The sequence below is a fragment of the Nelumbo lutea genome, chromosome 2, assembly GCF_056320005.1.
Source record: "Nelumbo lutea isolate HS-2025 chromosome 2, American lotus-T2T, whole genome shotgun sequence".
Taxonomy (NCBI): domain Eukaryota; kingdom Viridiplantae; phylum Streptophyta; class Magnoliopsida; order Proteales; family Nelumbonaceae; genus Nelumbo; species Nelumbo lutea.
In genome coordinates this window covers 30,794,512-30,812,224 of record NC_142685.1, presented here as the reverse complement: position 1 = coordinate 30,812,224, position 17,713 = coordinate 30,794,512, and the positions used below count along the sequence as shown (strand labels likewise).

Here is a 17,713-nt window from a genome sequence, read left to right as displayed (position 1 = left end):
AAATACAGAAATAGAGTACTGTTTCAATGTGTTCTTATGTTGCAGTTTCAATCGTTTCAGATTCATAGAACTAGAAGCTTTTTTCCTCATACCATGCATAAACAATTTGTAAGGTTGCTCATCCAAGATGTAGAACTATCAAGCAACAAGTCAATCACTTGGATGTTAAATTGATGAAATGTAGTCAAGTTCTGCCATCGATTCTGGTAAAAACCAGGAACTTACTGCTACTACAACTACAGACTCTACTCTCACTTGTCGCCTATTATATTTTGAATCAGTGAAAGAAGCTTAACTGCAAAACTATAGTTCGCATTAGAAGTAAGAAGTTCAAAATCTTGCTTGATCAAAGTAGTCTGCCCTGAATGCGACGAACACACGGTAAAATTGATTGAAAAACTTGAAATGATAGAATTGTTGGGGCCTTCTCAAAAAAGAGAAAAGCCCTCCAAAAATAGGCGTATGCCGCTGAATGCGGCGAACACACGGTATTCTTTAGTAAAAGGCGAAAGAATAGTTCGCTCTGTGTTCACCGCGCGGCTGCGTGAATGTTTCCTTCCGCTGATGACCATATTCTATAGTTGGTGGTGTGTGGGGAGTTCTCTTCTCTCATCCGATATGGGATAACAGTGTGCTATATATTTCTGGTCTTCTTTTCTTGGTTACTGCATCCTATAGACAAATGCAACTCTTCAACGTTTGTCTACCTAGGTCAGCCCACACCAAAGCCCAACAAGACAACCAGTCAAGATTTGTGATCCAGCTGAGCCCGGGCCCAAACTTAGACCAATACACCAAGCCCAATCTAAACTCGTTATTTGGAGATCAGTTGGGGCCCGGCCAACTCAAACTTCTACAAAATGCCAAAAAACTGTATATTTTCTACTTTTAGTTTTTTTTTATTTATTACTTGGATCCAATGTCCAAAATCTCTTTTGAAATGTTTTTCATTTATTTGTACATTATATGAAGAAAGGATTTTCATGGAGGGTGATTTGACCCGACCTCGTGAGCAGGTGAAACATGGACTTGATTCGATATAAGTGACGGCACAGCACAACATCCTAACTACTCGGTGCGGCAAGCTCACTAAAGCCCTCGCGGAACAGCTCGCTACATGACAACTCGCTATGGAACAAGTTCGCTATGGCACGAGCTCGAACACGTCGGTAGACAAAGGGGACACTCCAAGCTAAGTCTATCCCACCTCGCGAGCTAGGACAATCAGCTCGCTCCAATCCTTAGGCAAAAGGGTCGTCTCAAGGACCTGACGGAATCACCTCGGGACGCCTCCAGTAGCTCGCTACAAGGCAGCTCGCTATGGGATAGCTCGCTATTAAGTGATGCGGCATTTTTAGGAAGCTTCTTATCTGGCAAGACCGTACACACCAGACTGCACCCACGTCTCTTGACTGACGACGCAGTCTCTGCCAACACTAGTGGTATGCGCCCACGTCTCTCGACAGGTGGCGGCGTGCCTGTCCTTTCTGGGTCATGCCTTTCACTTGATTGGGCAGTACCCTACAATGGTTACCTGCGCAGCCCTGGCAAATAATGGCTGCGACAAAGGGCCAGAGACGGTTACATCCGATTTGACAAGGCATCAGTATTAAAAGGACCCCGATCCCCAAGGAGCAAAGGTATTGAACTTGAGCCATCTGCACTCTTAGCTCTCTCTTTGCATCCTCTATAGTTCTCTCTGAATTCTAACTTAAGCATCAGAGTGTTCCTGCCAGATGAGCTCCCCGGGAATTCTTCACCTTCCTCTTCGTCTCAGGTACCGTCCGTCAGCAGCTAGGAGCTAGGTTTCTGCCAACAAGGAGTGTCCGGATCGCACTGCATCATTTGGGGCTGTCTGTGGGAATCACTTCAAAAAGCCTTCCTCCAATCTCTACAACTCTCAGAACTCAGCATCCATGGCTTCCTCCAGCAATGCCAGACGAGGTGCCAACCAAAACGCCTCTGAGGCGCAACCCCAGCTTCCCACTATTAGCATTGGATAGTTCACCGTCCCCCTCTCTGCAGACGGAGTTCCCAGCCTGAATGTGCCTCAAACAGTGGCACCTGTGAACGTCCCACTTCTTTCCACGATTGGAACACCTTCACTAAACCCTCTATCGTTCCTCCGGTGACCAACCAAAACTAGGTTGAAGGCCTGATGCAATGCATGCGAGCTATGCAAGCTCAAATGCAACAATTCTAGCAGTTTCAACTTTATCAACAGCAAGTACTGCATCAAGTTTCCTAGTATCAGTATCAACAGTAGTTTCTTTCACTGCCTCAGGCCCAGCAGCTGCTCCCTCCTCGGCATCTGGCCACGCAACAAGCCAAGCCTCACCGTCGAAACAAATGTCCTTCTCCCCGGGGAGAGACTTCGGCATCGTCTCACGATAGGAAAGAGAGACTGGCTACCCCTACCTCGCAGCCTGCAGTCAAGTCGGGGACCTCTCAGCTAGTTAGGCCTACGTCGCCCTAGCATTCGCAATTCCCGCTCCCACTCGCCGAAAACCAGTTCGAGGTACTGGCCACGGACTTCAGGCAAGGCCCCTCAATTTGCAGCTAACAACAGAAGTCTGAGCCCCTCCCTAGGCCCATCGAGCTCGGTAATACAAAGGCCAGGAGTACTAACGCCAAGCCAGCGAAGAAGCAACGAAGGCGTCGCCGAGCGCACCAAACTACCACTCACAACCTACCCAAGCTCAAGGGTAAGGAAAAGGTAAGCTCGGGTGAAGCAAAAGCTACTCCACTTCTCTCAGTTCCATCCCCCTATCTCTAGAACTCTTTGTTGTTCCCATGCCCAAGGACTTTAAAGTTCCCTCGTTGGATAAGTATGACGGATCCTTCGATCCAAATGACCACGTTGACGCCTTCCAGTCCCAGATGCACTTAGCAAGGGCCAGCGAGTCTTGTATGTGCTTGACTTTCTCCACCACCTTCAAAGGAGGTGGCTCGCACATGGTACCGGAACCTTGCGCCTGGATCAATAAAAAGTTGGGCGCAGTTCGTGCAAATCTTCACTTCTCATTTTGTCACTAGTAAGTGGTGCCCCAGAACCCAGGAGAGCCTCCTTGGCATAGTCCAGAGGTAAGGAGAGTCCATCCGAAGTTATATCAAGTGGTTCAATGACGCTTGCCTATAGATACCCGACCCGGACCCCGCAGTTCGGCTCACTACGGCCAAGAGCGGCATCACGCACAAAGAATTCAAGTGGCATGTGATCGTTAACCAGCCTAAGACTGTGATTGAGTTCCTCAAGCTCGCAGATTAGTTTATAGGGATGGAGGAGGAGATCAACCAGAAATGTGAATCGGCCCTTGAGAAAAGGAGAAGGGAAACAGAGCCCTCAACTCAGGGTGATAGCAAGAAGAAGAAGGACCGAGCTCGGAGGGGCAAGGCCAGGTCAGCCTTTTCGAGCTCCAGCAACAGAGAGGACAGACTACACGCCCCTGAAAACCAAGCGGGCCGAGATCCTTATCGCGATCAAGGATGCCCCGTATGTGAAGTGGCCATCTCTGTTGAAGGCAGATCCTAGTGTAAGAAATAAGAATTTGTATTGTAATTTCCATAAAGACCACAGTCATAGTACCAAAAATTGTAAAAACCTCCGCAACGAGATAGAGAAACTCATCCGTCGCAGATACTTAAGAAAATTTTGTACAGAATAATAATAATAGAAAAGCAGGTCGGCAGAGGGAGCAGAGTAGAGATGCCCCCGAATCCAGCAGGCAAACAAAGGCAGCCCCCCTGAAGAAAGACCAATTCGGGGAACTATCCATGTCATCGTCGTAGGCTGCACCTCGGCTACAGCTCGGACATCAACTCACAAGGCCACCAGGGAAGAGCAAAATCCCCCAAAGCGGCCAAGGATGGAAGACCCGATCTACTTCACAGAGGATGATGCGTGCGGGGTCCACTACCCTCATGATGACGCGCTCATCATAAAAATAAAGATCAATGACTTTGAAGTCAGGCATGTCCTCGTCGACTCTGACAGCTCGGCAGATATCCTTTTCAAAGCAGCTTTCGACAAACTTCAGCTTCGGGAGAGTGATCTCAAGCCTGCAAAGACTCCATTGGTTGGTTTCATCGGAGAGGTGGTCAGGCCCCTGGAAAGAGTCATCGTACCTGTGGAGGTCGGCACCTGTCCTAGCATGATAAGACTTAACCATGATTTCTTGGTGGTCACAACTCCCTCCCCGTAAAATGCCATAGTAGGTCGGCCCATCACCCACGCCTTACACGCGGTGGTCTCCACCTATTATTTGGTGATGAAGTTCCCTACGGACTTCGGAATCGAGTGGCGCAAGGCAATTAGCTTGAGTCCCGCAAATGCTACGCCAGTGCCTTCAAAGGAAAAACCAAGGTGATAGACGACCTCGAGCTAGAGTGACCTACGAAGCAGTGCGAGGAGCGAGTTGCACCCACAGAAGTGACTGTCTCCATCCCGGCGTCGACAGAGGAACCATCTCGGACACTTCAGATCGCCGCTTCTATCGAGGAACCTCAGTGATCCCAACTAGTAAGTTTTTTACTTGAAAATTTAGATGTTTTTGCATGGTTCGTGGCAAAGATGCCCGACATAAACCCTAGCATCATAACTCACAAGCTAAATATTGATCTTGTAGTTAGGCCCGTTAGACAGAAAAAATGCAACTTAGCCCCAGAACGCTAGAGAGCAGTTGACGAGGAGGTCAAGAAGCTCATCACAGCCAACTTTATCAGGGAAGTCCATTACCCGAGCTAGGTGGCCAACCCCATTCTAGTAAAAAATGCTAACGGTAAGTGGTGCATGTGCGTCGATTATACCGACCTGAACTAAGCTTGCCCAAAGGACCGCTTTGCACTACCCAGGATCGACCGTTTGGTGGACGCGACCTCAGGGCATGAGTTGCTAAGTTTCTTAGACGCCTATTACGGCTACAACCAGATCAGGATGGACCCAATTGACGAAGAAAAAATTGCCTTCATAACCGAGCTCGTCATGTACTGTTACAAGGTCATGCCCTTGGGGTTAAAAAATGCCAGGGCAACCTTTCAGAGACTTGTAAATAAATTATTTGAGCCTTTGATTGGTCGAAAAGTAGAATGTTATGTAGACGACATGGTCCTCAAAACCCAATTTTCACATGATTTAATACAAGACTTGCATTCAGTTTTTGAAATTCTGCATAAATTTAACATGAAATTGAACCCGAATAAGTGTGTCTTTGGTGTCACATCGGGTAAATTCATGGGTACATCATTAACCGGCACGGCATTGAGGCTAACCCAGACAAAGTCAAGGCTATCCTAGAAATGAGACCATCCCGGAAATTGAAGGAAGTTCAGAAATTGAATGGCTGTATAGCTGCCCTGAGTCGTTTCATGTCCAAATTGGCATATCGTTGCCTGCCTTTCTTTAAGGCAATAAAAAGCAAAGGCTTTGAATGGACCGAAGAGTGTCAGCTCGCGTTCGATAAGCTCAAAAGGTACCTCGTCAGCATCCCAGTCTTAACCCGACCCAAAGAGGGTGATGTTTTAGAGTTGTACCTCTTGACAAGTGACGAGGTGGTCAGCTCAGTACTAATAAGAGAAGTAGATCGGGTCCAACGACCCGTCTAATATGTGAGTAAAGTGTTGCAGGGAGAAGAGATGAGGTATCCAAAGATAGAAAAGCTGGTCTACGCACTAGTCATGGCAGCCCGGAAGCTCCATTCGTACTTCCAAGCTCACATTGTCATCATCCTTACCAACAAACCTTGGAAGCAAGTCCTGCTCAAGCCCAAGGTCTCTAGAAGGTTGACGAAGTGAGCCATCGAGCTCAGTGAGTACAATCTCCAATACAAGTCGCGAACTGCTATCAAGGCCCAAGCCTTAGCAGATTTTGGCGCAGAATACACCTTTAGCTTCGAAGTCCCTAGGCCGGTCAAACACGAGGCCCCCAGCTTGAGCGAGCCTAAGGTTCCCAGGCCGGTTGAGCTTGAGCACCATGAAGTAGCAACCAACACGGCATCTCTCCTATTTAAACCAAGCGCAAACTGTGATGAGGAGCCCTGGATCCTTCACGTAAATGGCTCGTCAAACCACTAAGGTAGCAGAGCTGGGATCGTTCTGTATGGACCAAGCGGTGTGACACTGGAGTATGCACTACGCTTCGAGTTCGCGGCATCCAATAATGAAGTAGAGTACGAGGCGTTACTAGCCGGGCTGGCTCTATCAAACGAAGTGAAAGCCAAACACATTGTCATCTGCAGTGATTCTCAGTTCGTGGTCAACCAGGTTACGGGTGTATGAAGAATCGCGAGCCAAGCATGATCGCTTACTTAGCCAAAGTAAGAGAGGCTTTGCTCAACTTCCAGTCACACTTCATCCGGCAGATCCCGAGATCAGAGAACGCTGAGGCCAATGCCATATTTTGGTTAGCCAGCACCAGTGATAACACCATGAGAACAGTGTATATAGAGAACTTACCTCGGCCTAGCATTCTCAGGGCGGTAGAGGAGGTCGCTCCCGTCGTTCACATAGAGCCGAGCTGGATCGATCCACTCGTGAGCGTTCTGCTATAAGGGACCCTCCCTACAGATCGTAATGCTGCCAGAAGGGTAGAGCGTTAAGCGGCCAAATACGTCATAATAGATGAACGGTTGTACCAGAGGTCTTACATGCTCCCCTATCCTGCGCTGCTTGCGACCTTCTGAGGCCGAGCTCGTTCTCTGCGACACTCATGAGGGCCTGTGCGATGGACACTTGGGGGCAAGGCCCTCACCCGGAAAGCGCTTTGACAGGGGTACTACTGGTCAACAATGAAGGCAGATACGATCGAGCTCATCAGAATATGTGGCAAGTGCCAGAAGCACGCTAACATCCACCATCAGCCCACTGCCGACCTCAAGTATCTCAACAGTCCATGGCCTTTCGCACAATGGGGGATCGATATACTCGGACTATTTCCACCAGCGACAGGCCAGAGGAAGTTCTTAGTGGTGGCAATTGATTATTTCACTAAGTGCGTAGAAGTTGAACCTCTCGACCTAGCAGTAGAGAGTAGCTCGGTACTATAACGCCAAGGTCAAAAAGCTGAATTTCCGCATCAGAGACCTGGTTCATCATAAATTTATGGTGCTTGAGCCCGGCGTTGGTAAACTTGGGCCAAATTGGGAAGGACCCTACCGAGTAAAGCGGGTGCTAGGGGAAGGTACATACGAGCTCGAAACCCTAGAAGGGAAACAAGTACCTCAGGCATGGAACATTGTCAACTTAAGGCAATATTACCCATGATCGTCGAGCTGAGTGGACTATAAGTCGCTCCTAGAGCCTAAGGACCAGAACGCCGAGCTAACGAAGACCTCGGAGCTATAAGACTCAGTCGCCTCTATGGCTTGGGCGAACTCTAGGAGAGTGGACCATAAGTCACTCCCCCAACCTAAGGGCTAAAACATCGAGCTAACAATGACCTCAACACCAAATAAAACCTAACAGTCTCATCGGCCTAGGCTAAGTATTAATACCAAAAGTGCAGGCAGCTCGGGTGTGAACCCTATGATGCATAGCTCACCTCGGTACACAAGTTGAACCCATTAAGGGACAACCTATGCCAACTTAACCTAGGTGCATGCAGGTCAGGCATATTCTTGCTATGTTCACCACCTTGGGGTGCATTATAAAATCCCTCCAAGTGATTGGGAAACAGTTCGAGCTAACAATGACCGAAAAACCCCACTTCGTGTGTTCAGTTCTAACAGTTCGAGTGATAAAGTCACTTCGGCAAAAAGTAAAGGGCATAGCACTTAGCAAAAAAAAAGGGAATACTTCATTTCCAGTTTAAAAGAAAAAACTGGGCCTAACAGCCCGAGAGAGGGTCCATCAAGAGAAAGAAAAAAGGAGATGCATAAAATCGAGTCCAGATGCCCGGGGACAACCATTCAGAAAATCCAGCCAAAGAGAAAATAAGAGCAACAAGCCTCAAGGTTCCACCGCCTCCTCGTCGTCCTCCGGAGAGTCAGGCTCCTCCTCCTCAGCCATGTCCGCCGTCTCCGGGTCCAGGCCCTTCATCGTTACGCCTTCATGGTTGAGCCCAGAGAACTTCTTCCGGATCAGCCACCAGCAGAGCTTGAAACCCGAATGGTAAGACCTCGATCCGTACTCGACCTGGAGGTCCTAGAACTGTTGGGATTCCTTGAAATCCTCCACCACCTTAGCCCTCTCTTCCTCCACCACGGCATCGAAGTTTCGGATCCGATCATGGAGCATGAACTCCAAGCTCTGGACCTGTAGCGGGCGCTCTCCTCAGACAGTCGGGAGATTCGTGCCTCCTGGTCCTTGACGAGGAGCTCCTGGGCCTCGCTCCCCTTCCGAGCCTAGAGGACCTCGTTCCGGGCCCGGTCGAGTTCGCGTTGAAGCTTTCACACTTCAATCTTCTGATTGATGGCGTCCTGGGAATGGATAGCAGACCGGCAGGCCATGACATGGATGGCGGAGTTGAGCTGCCAATAACAAAGCCAAGGTGAGTAAAAAAAAAAAAGAAAAAAAAAGAAAAAAGAGGAGGAAGAGAAAAAGGCACTTGCCACCATGCAGTGGGACGAAGTCAACCTGAAGAGCAGCTTGGGGTGCATCCCGGACCAATCCACGATCTCCTCATTGGTGATCGCATGCCAACTCCTCTGTGAGGCCACAAGAAAATTAGTGATGCTCTCTTCTCTCCCCTTAGTAGGGAACCGTGGGAAGACGGTGGGATCACACCGTGCAGACGGGGTGGACTCCTCAGGAGGGGGAACTTCTTCCTCCCCCCCCCCCCACGGCTACCCCCTCGAATTGCATGGGTGGGACCTCTGGCAGCGAAACAAAGGCTGGATCCACAACAGTCGCGAACTCAGTGCCCTAGAAGAGGACGCCCGGTCATGGCGTGACCTCTTCGCCCTGCGCTTCTGGTTGCTCAACAGAAGGCGGCGTGCATCTACACTCGATATGGCTGCAAAAGACCGCAAGTATTAGTCTAGTTCACAAAAAAAAGGAAGAAGAAGAAAAAGAAAAGAAGGGAAAGGAAACCTAAAGGTAACCTACCAGGGCTCAGACCGGCCTGCGCGAGCTTCTCCTCGGTCAAATAGTCCGAGCAGAGGAGGCCAACTCCCGCCCAAGACTATAGCGTTTATCGAACCTTCCGGTCCAAAGTAACGCCCAGGTCCTAAATGCCCTCCCTCGAATGGGTCAGGAAGGGCCACCCCTCGGGGTTGCCAACAACGAAGTAACCCCGCTTCCAGGCGGGGATCCTATTTGGTAACTCATGCAAGAGCTTAAAGCCTGGGCGGGGGGAAATGTAGTAAGAGCGCCTTTCTGGAGGAGCTCCGAGGGAAGCATTCCTAATAGATAGGATAGAAGCAAAAATATCTAGAGAGAGGGGAAGACAGTACTCAAAACACAAAGAGATTGTCCCAACCACGTTCCGTATCGCGTTGCGGTGAAGCTGGTCTATAGTGACATTAAAGTGGGAAAGAATCTCCACTATTAGAGGATGAAGAGGGAGCCGGAGGCTGGCCACAAGCTGCTCCTCAAAGATCATGATTTCGTCGTGATCATGCTCCTAGGGATAGTCGCTAGAGGGAAGACTGTAGATAAGATCTCTGGGGAGGTTAAAGTAAGAAACTAGAGCCTGTAGCCTTTTCATCGTTATGGTGGAAGGGTCGAAGGTGTTTGGTTCCCGCCCTCGAGAAGTAGAAGCCTGATTCCCAAAGGCTTCTCGAGCCTCCACAGATTGACCCTCAGGGAGCCCCAAGCTCCCCCTGAGCTTAAAGGGACTTCATCTTGATTATCGTCCTGGGGGAAGACACCGTTGTGTGGGTACCAAAACATGGTTGATGGAACATAACACTCACCAAGAAGAAACTAAAACCGGAAAAACGATGTGAGCAAAAGAAGAGCTCGAGCAACTAGACAAAGGTGCAACCTCAAATCCGAAAGCAGAGCAAGTTGGCGTAGAAGAAATGAGGCCTGGGGCCCCCTCTATTTATAGCCTCAGTGCCTGAAGACCAACGGCTCGGATAAAGGCAAATCCAACGGTTCGCAATCAACCTGGTTGCACGTCTTGCAGGACTGGAGTAATGCCGGCTGCACGTTTCCAAAACTGAAAGCCGCTTGGCACGCTTTTAGGAGCCCAAGAAATCCAGAAATCGCGTTATATCCGTGCATGTATTTAATGCAGTCAGTCAACCCAGTTTGAATTACGGGTCAAATCAACTCGTCGCTTCATGAACTCCCCGCGCTAAAGTAAGACCCTTAGCCCGAGGAGTGGGGGGCATTTGATGGAGGGTGATTTGACCCGACCTCCCGAGCAGGTGACACGTGGACTTGATTCGACATAAGTGATAGCACAATGTGACAACCTGGCTACTCGATGCGGCGAGCTCGCTAAAGCCCTCACGGGCCAGCTTGCTACATGACAACTCGCTACCGAACAAGTTCGCTATGGCACGAGCTCGAACACGTCGGTAGACAAAGGGGACACTCCAAGCTAAGTCTATCCCACCTCGCGAGCTAGGACAATCAGCTCGCTCCAATCCTTAGGCAAAAGGGTCGTCTCAAGGACCTGACGGAATCATCTCGGGACGCCTCCAGTAGCTCGCTACAAGGCAGCTCGCTATGGGATAGTTCACTGCAAGGCAGCTCTCTATTAAACGACGTGGCATTTTCAAGAAACTTCTTATCGGTCAAGACCGTACCCGCCAGACTGCACCCACGTCTCCTAACTGACGGCATAGTCTCTGCCAACACCAGCAGTCTGCGCCCACGTCTCTCAACAGGTGGCGGCGTGCCTGTCCTTTCCGGGTCGTGCCTTTCACTTGATTGGGCAGTACCCTGCAACGGTTACCTGCACAGCCCTGGCAAATAATGGCTGCGACAAAGGGCTAGAGACAGTTACATCCGATTTGACAAGGCATCAGTATTAAAAGGACCCCGATCCCCAAGGAGAAAAGGTATTGAACTTGCGCCATCTGCACTCTTAGCTCTCTCTTTGCATCCTCTATAGTTCTCTCAGAGTTCTAACTTAAGCATTGGAGCGTTCCCGCCAACGAGCTCCCCGGGAATTCTTCACCTTCCTCTTCGTCTCAGGTACCGTCCGTCACCATCTAGGAGCCAGGTTTCCGCCAGGTAGGAGTGTCTGGATCGCATTGCATCAAATTTTAAAGCAAATAAAGAAATTGGCTACAGAACCCCACCTATGACCATGAGAAAACAAGAGAAGATAGAAAGTTGAGGCAATCACCTTGCAATGATCCCTCATTAGAACAAAAGCAATAGAGGCTTTTACTTCAATGTTTCCTAGAGGAGCCATCCACATATATATTAGCAATGTTTGAATGTCTTAATAATTAATGGCCTGATGCAAGCTAGAAGCAGATGGAATTTCATATTATTGACTTGGATGGGTGTCATTGTTGACTGCTTTAGCATTTGTTTGGCATAATTGCCGTTGCACCAAAAAACGACACCACATTAGTATCACGTCAAAAAAAAACTGTGCTCTAAGAAACATGTGTTTCTTTGGAACTATTTTTTCATAAAAAAATGGTACTCCAAGCCACGTCTTGGAAACTAGAAAGGCATGGCTTGGAGCAACGCCAAATTTAGCGTTTCCTGGAGCTACAGCTCGTTGTTGCCAGCAAGGATGTGAAGTGGCAGTAATGTGGCACTGGATAATGGGTAAAACGTTTCTTGGAGCATTGGTACCAAACATAAAAAATTGTTGTTGCTCCAGAAAACATCCAACCTGACAACAACGATTTCAAACAAAAAAATACACCATTTTGGTGCTTCCAACCCACACATCAACAGCATGTATCTGCAGCACCGATGTCAAACATTTACTTAATCACCCCATATGGGATCAGGTGTTACATTATCATACAATTCTCTATTTCTGGCATCCGATATAAGTCGAAGAGCAATAACAACCCACTGCTGAAACTCATATAGTCATATTGTTCCTTCTTTGTCATGTCCGGAGGCAGAGCATTTTGCCAATGTTGAATCCATGAATGATTCATACCACTTTTGACAACACACATTGACTTGCGTATATATCAATCCAAACAGCTCTTGCAAAAGAATAAAAGAAATGTAGCTTCCATAAAAACAGTTGGAACCTGAAAGAAACCTTCACCTTCCAAATGTTCTTCCATTGTCGTTGCGTATATATCAATCCGAACTGGCTTGAACACTGAGGTGCCGCGATGCCGAGGTGAACCTTATACCGAGGTGAGCCTTATGCTGAGGTGGCCTTGCACCGAGGTGAGCTTTATGCCGAGGTGGCCTTGCACCGAGCTCAATTGTCGCGAACTATGCTTGCCAGGCTGAGTTGCCTCCTCTTTGTCAGGTCGTGTCCACGTGTCCCCTCTTCGCTAGGTCGGGGCCAAATCACCCTTCATCAAAATCAATGCACCGTCACTATTTCCTACACCATGCTTTGAGTGCCTCCAATGCAAGAACTCCAATCACCGGAAGTTTAAGTAAATCCTTGATTCTGAGCTTTTGTGCCCTCTCTTGAAAGACTTGCCCACCTAGGTGGGTAAATAACTTTCCCACCTTGGGGAAGGTTGTGAACACTTGAATGGGACAAAAATGCTCCCTGTAATGATGGATTTTTATGGCTAAAATGGTCATTGTCTTGTTTGCATGGAAAATAAAAGAACATGAGTAAATGTACTTACCCGGGTAAGTGTCTCCCAGAGAAGACTTACCCGGATAAGTAACTTACCAAAAAGAAAACAAGGCCTTAGTGTCTATGGCCATCTACACCATCCATATCAAATGGAACCAACTTGAGATTGGCTTTTTTTATTTGTTTTGATGGATAAATTAACCATATATTAAGACATAGAAAAAAGAGTTTTTAGAAAGGTCTAACAGCCATGAGAAAACCATGTGGCTCTTCAACCAAATTTCATCATCTTCACAAAGTTTTCATGAACTATCTATCTCATTGGGAGACCTCTGGCCATCCCTTATGCTTAGCTATACGAATAGTGATAAGCCACGAAGAAGCCAGCGTATTCCTCGGCCAAATCCAAGGTTCATGGACTAAGTCATGGCAGCAACAACCAGTACTTAGTTGTCAGTTATCTCTGCTTCCACTAGATTTATGGATTCCTATTTTCCAGCAAGTTATTTTGGTTATGTACTTAGTGGTATTCTAGGATGTAAATACTCGTAGTAGTGGTCTGAACTTTAGGAAGAAGTTGTCAGTTATTCCTTGTATATATTTCCCTTTGATGAATGAAGGAAGGCAGAGAAAATTTATCCCAAAACCTTGAGGTCTGTTCTCACCCTAAGAGAGCAATTTACTTCTTGCGCTTCTGACTGAGACCTATCATGTGGTAATAAAAATAAGAAACATGCATCTTCTCTTCATGTGGTAATATCAACCTTCAGAACTGTCTACCCAATCAAATCATTTCTAGTAGGCCAGTTATTATCTTTTGTGATGGTTCCACTGCTGAAAATGCTGAATTTATAGGGTTGTTGAGTCTATCTAATTTGGGTCTCATCGTTTGTGCTGCAGGTGCTCCTATGGATGGCAAGGGCTCTGCTATAGGTGCAGAGTTACAAGAAATCTGGGAAGCTATTTGATAGGTCCCAGTCAAAAGCGCAAGAAGTAAATTGCTCTCTTAGGGTGAGAACAGACCTCAAGGTTTTGGGATAAATTTTCACTGCCTGCCTGCATCCATCAAAGGGAAATATATACAAGGAATAACTGACAACTTCTTCCTAAAATTCAGACCACTACTACGAGTATTTACATCCTAGAATACCACTAAGTACATAACCAAAATAACTTGCTGGAAAATAGGAATTCATAAATCTAGTGGAAGCAGAGATAACTGACAACTAAGTACTGGTTGTTGCTGCCATGACTTAGTCCATGAACCTTGGATTTGGCCAAGGAATACGCTGGCTTCTTCGTGGCTTATCACATTACAGGAAAAGTTTCTTTCTGAAACTTATTTTCAATGAAACTAAGTTGTTAGGAAAAGTTCCTTTTTGAAAGGTTCTTTGAGATGAGGATTTTCGGGTTCAGTTACAACTGGTAGTTGGTTGGACCTTTCTGTGTACCATATTTGGCTTTGCTGTACCAGTAATCTACATCCTTAATTGTTTTATATTCCAATTTTTCAGAAAATCTAAACAAAAGGAAAAGGTCAAAAGGTGTATTGCTTCCACCGTAGGCATCAACAGATGATGAATTTACTTTTTTCCAGAATTGCAGCCCACCTCGTTTATTAACATGTGAAAAGTGTATTTTACATCAGTTGTGTTTTTTCCTTGTTGACTATTCTCTGCCACACCTTGTGTCGAGAGCTCTGTTCCAGCAAGATCTTCTACGATTATGTTCTTTCCTTTCTATGTAAGTTGGTTTTTGCCATAATATCTTAGATGGGTGTGAAGCTTGTAGCAGTCATCCAAGACTCCTTGCTCTGCTGTTCTTACTTATCATAACAGTATCTCCCTGTGAATACAAGGATGGTTAAATTTTCTTGAAAGAAAAAAGTTTGATCAACCAGGGGAATATTGGGAAGGAGAAGACTTTCCTATCACTGGGTTTTCGGTATTCCCCTCTGGTTGGAAGTCAAGATGATTTCCAATTTCACCAAGCTGCTCATACAACTTGGGTGCCCTCAATCTACCCAACTCTTCATCAGTGTTTGATCAAAAATCTCTTCTTGTTACTTTTTGTGGCACATGTTATTACTAAAAATTAGAAAAGATAGACTGATATAGTGGAACTTGCATCGCCTCAGCTGCCTTCTGCAGACAGACAAGACTTTTTGTATTGTTGGCATTCTTGATCTGTTGCTTATGCTCTGTGCAATAAAAACTTGTGTCCCCATAGGAGTATTACAGATGCAGTAATGAAGTAACCCTATCTATTTTTTAGTTTACACAACCATTAGTTCATCAAAAACCAAAAGGAAACTGTCCAAATAACAGCACCCATTACTAAAAAAGTGCAGAAATTTCCTATAAAATAGCACAGCAAAAACCCAAGAGGCCTGGTACAGGAATAGTTGCATCCCAACCATCAACACACCGAAAACATAGATCATTTGACTTGTGATAAATTTTGGAACTCAAATTACAGAAAAGAACAATATTTAAACGAACCCAATAAGAATGAGAATGGGAAGAGAATGAAACAAAGAATCACTCAGGTCTTCTACCGAAAATGGAAAAAAAAAAAAAAAAAAAAAAACAAGTCACTAAGGTCTTCTAATAGTATTTATGTGGATAATCATGATAAGAAAAAACATATTGCTACCAAAATAACATCAAGAGAAGATTTATGATGGACCAAAGTAAATGTACAGGCAATTACTGTTTGATAAATTGAATATAACACCATAACATATTAATAGTGAAGTTTTATCTTTCTTCAAGCCGTCTGAACTTTCATAATTTAAGACCTTGGAACATAACATATCACAATTCGTAGAGTCAGCATTTTCATTGTTAAGATCCGTCAAAACCCAATTCATGTTCTTGACTAATGTTGTTATTATTCGATCTGTCAGTTGCATTGGAAACTCAAACCAAAGCCATATAATTTCAAGAGCAACAGATCACTAGGAGAAAAGTACCGAATTTGTATGTCACACTGCAAATGACCATTGGACAATTGAAATTTGACCTTTTGGGTTGCCAAATCACTGCTACATGTCAAAATTGCATAAACAGGATATAAGGCCTGCTCAAAGGGCTGAGCCACAAAGAAAAGAGATTAAGAGAATTAATATTCCAAACCACTGCAGAAGTCAAGATCAAGAACTACAAGTGTTTCTTTCTCCAGTTTTCAAATTGATTCTGAGTCATTAAACCAGAAATGAATTCATTGAATTGTACGTTTATAGACTGAAGAGAAAAATAATTTAACTGGTTGCTCATCCAAGAAGCAGAACCAACCAATTGAACACCCGGGGGTGTTGGCTCGACCAAAAGTATTTAGTTTTTCCTTCAGTTCCAAAATATCCAACAGGAAACAAATCCTTCTGTAACAGGCTGGCGGATTATCTCCCAGTTTTCATGAAAACAGAGAATACCAGTTGAAACAAATTACCACCAGTATGCAGAGCTGAGAGATGGCTTGAATCCCATCAGTAGTGATAATTAGTACACAAAGACCTTTTTTTTAGATGTTTTAAAAAAAAACATTGGATATAGGCAGAAGGGTTTCTCTGAATTCTAATATGAACAAGAGACCCAGTACTGGACACCATTAAAGAGAATTAAGCATTCAATAAAATACTTCGAACCAATAATTTGTTGAGGTCTTCCCAGAAGTGTTCACAGTAAGCTAGGCCGCCACTGAGTGCGTTAGGGACAACCGAACTGTTATGGTTCTATCTACTACTTGGTCAATTCAACAATCCATTAAAAACAACTTTCTTTTCACAAAGAGTATTTCCATTAAAATCAGGAAGGAAGAAACGATCCAGAGCTATCATCTGCAAGATGTGCAATCAACCAATCGGGTGGAAAGCCAAACCAACACCGAAGATTAATGAAACCATTTGCTGCAACTTTGATGGACCACGGAAATCCTTGTCTAGAAATATAACCTCACTCAGCAGCCTTGGAGGTGGGCGTTGGTCATGAATCATGATACAAGATCATGGTTAGAGATAACAGAATTGAAACACTAAATTTGATAGAACAAGGACATTTGTGAAAACGAAATCATTGAGATTTAACTATTAGTTTGAGGCACTAAAAGCAGTGTACTCTGGAAACTTCTAGAAACAAGATAAATTTGGGTAGGGGCCGCGCGAACGCGTACCCCCGCTAGCACAAATTATGACGTACACTCTCCCGCTTGGGGAGACGTTAGGCGGGCACCCCTCCTCTGTGCAATGGAGGTCGCCAACCTAGGCCATGAGCCTTATTGATCACCCATCGACCCCGTCCAGGTAAGTATGCTTATCCCTTCTCCTTTGCATCTACTTATACCTCCCTCTCTCACTTGCTTCTTTTCTATCTTACCGATGTGGGACTATGAGTAAATAAAAAACTAGGACCAATAGACGTTCCTTTGCTTCATAGTTCATACCTTGTGCATTCCACACGAGGGTAGTGAGATATGGGTACACAATGACATTGATCAAGCCAAAAATCGTGAATCAAATCATGTTTAACCACTTTGATTTGGACCTTGTATATAGATTTTTTTCTCTTTTTATTATTTTGATGAATAATTATCCTTGACCTTCCAACAAAGTTGAAGTCATGTACACCCAATTGATCTAACTAGGTCCTGTTGTATAAAATAGGAAACAAATCCCAATTTACAACTGAGACGGCAGCCTTAACTGATCCCGTTAGAGGAAAATGGAAGCATGAGAAAAGTAGTAACATACTAAAATATTTTGGTCCCGTTTGGGATGGCTTCTATGTTTGGGGTGAGCTGTGTTGTTAATTAAGCCGCTTTAGTTGAGTACTATATATGTTCCAAATATGTAACTCAGAGTAGATTTATATTACAGCTACAATTTCAGCATTTGGAACGCCTACGATTTTCTCCAAATACAGCTTCAAAAGGTTCATATGGGGCTCAAATCGGAATGGCAGAAGCCATGTTCTGAAAAATTTGGATCACCTGCCAACAAAACATTTTTCAACCCTTTACCAACATCATCTCACACCTCAAATCTCATATATAGCAGATCCAACTTTTATAGTGGACGCCAGTCTC

General features: G+C 45.5%; 2 non-coding genes across 2 annotated transcripts; both read right to left on the bottom strand.

Annotated features, from left to right (window-relative positions):
• Positions 1-423: 423 nt before the first annotated feature.
• Positions 424-542, bottom strand: LOC148869591 (U5 spliceosomal RNA). Its single transcript, XR_016108517.1, has one exon. It is a non-coding gene; the product is annotated as a U5 spliceosomal RNA (small nuclear RNA).
• A 16,237-nt stretch (positions 543-16,779) lies between these two features.
• Positions 16,780-16,939, bottom strand: LOC148869590 (U1 spliceosomal RNA). Its single transcript, XR_016108476.1, has one exon. It is a non-coding gene; the product is annotated as a U1 spliceosomal RNA (small nuclear RNA).
• Between the last annotated feature and the right edge of the window lie 774 nt (positions 16,940-17,713).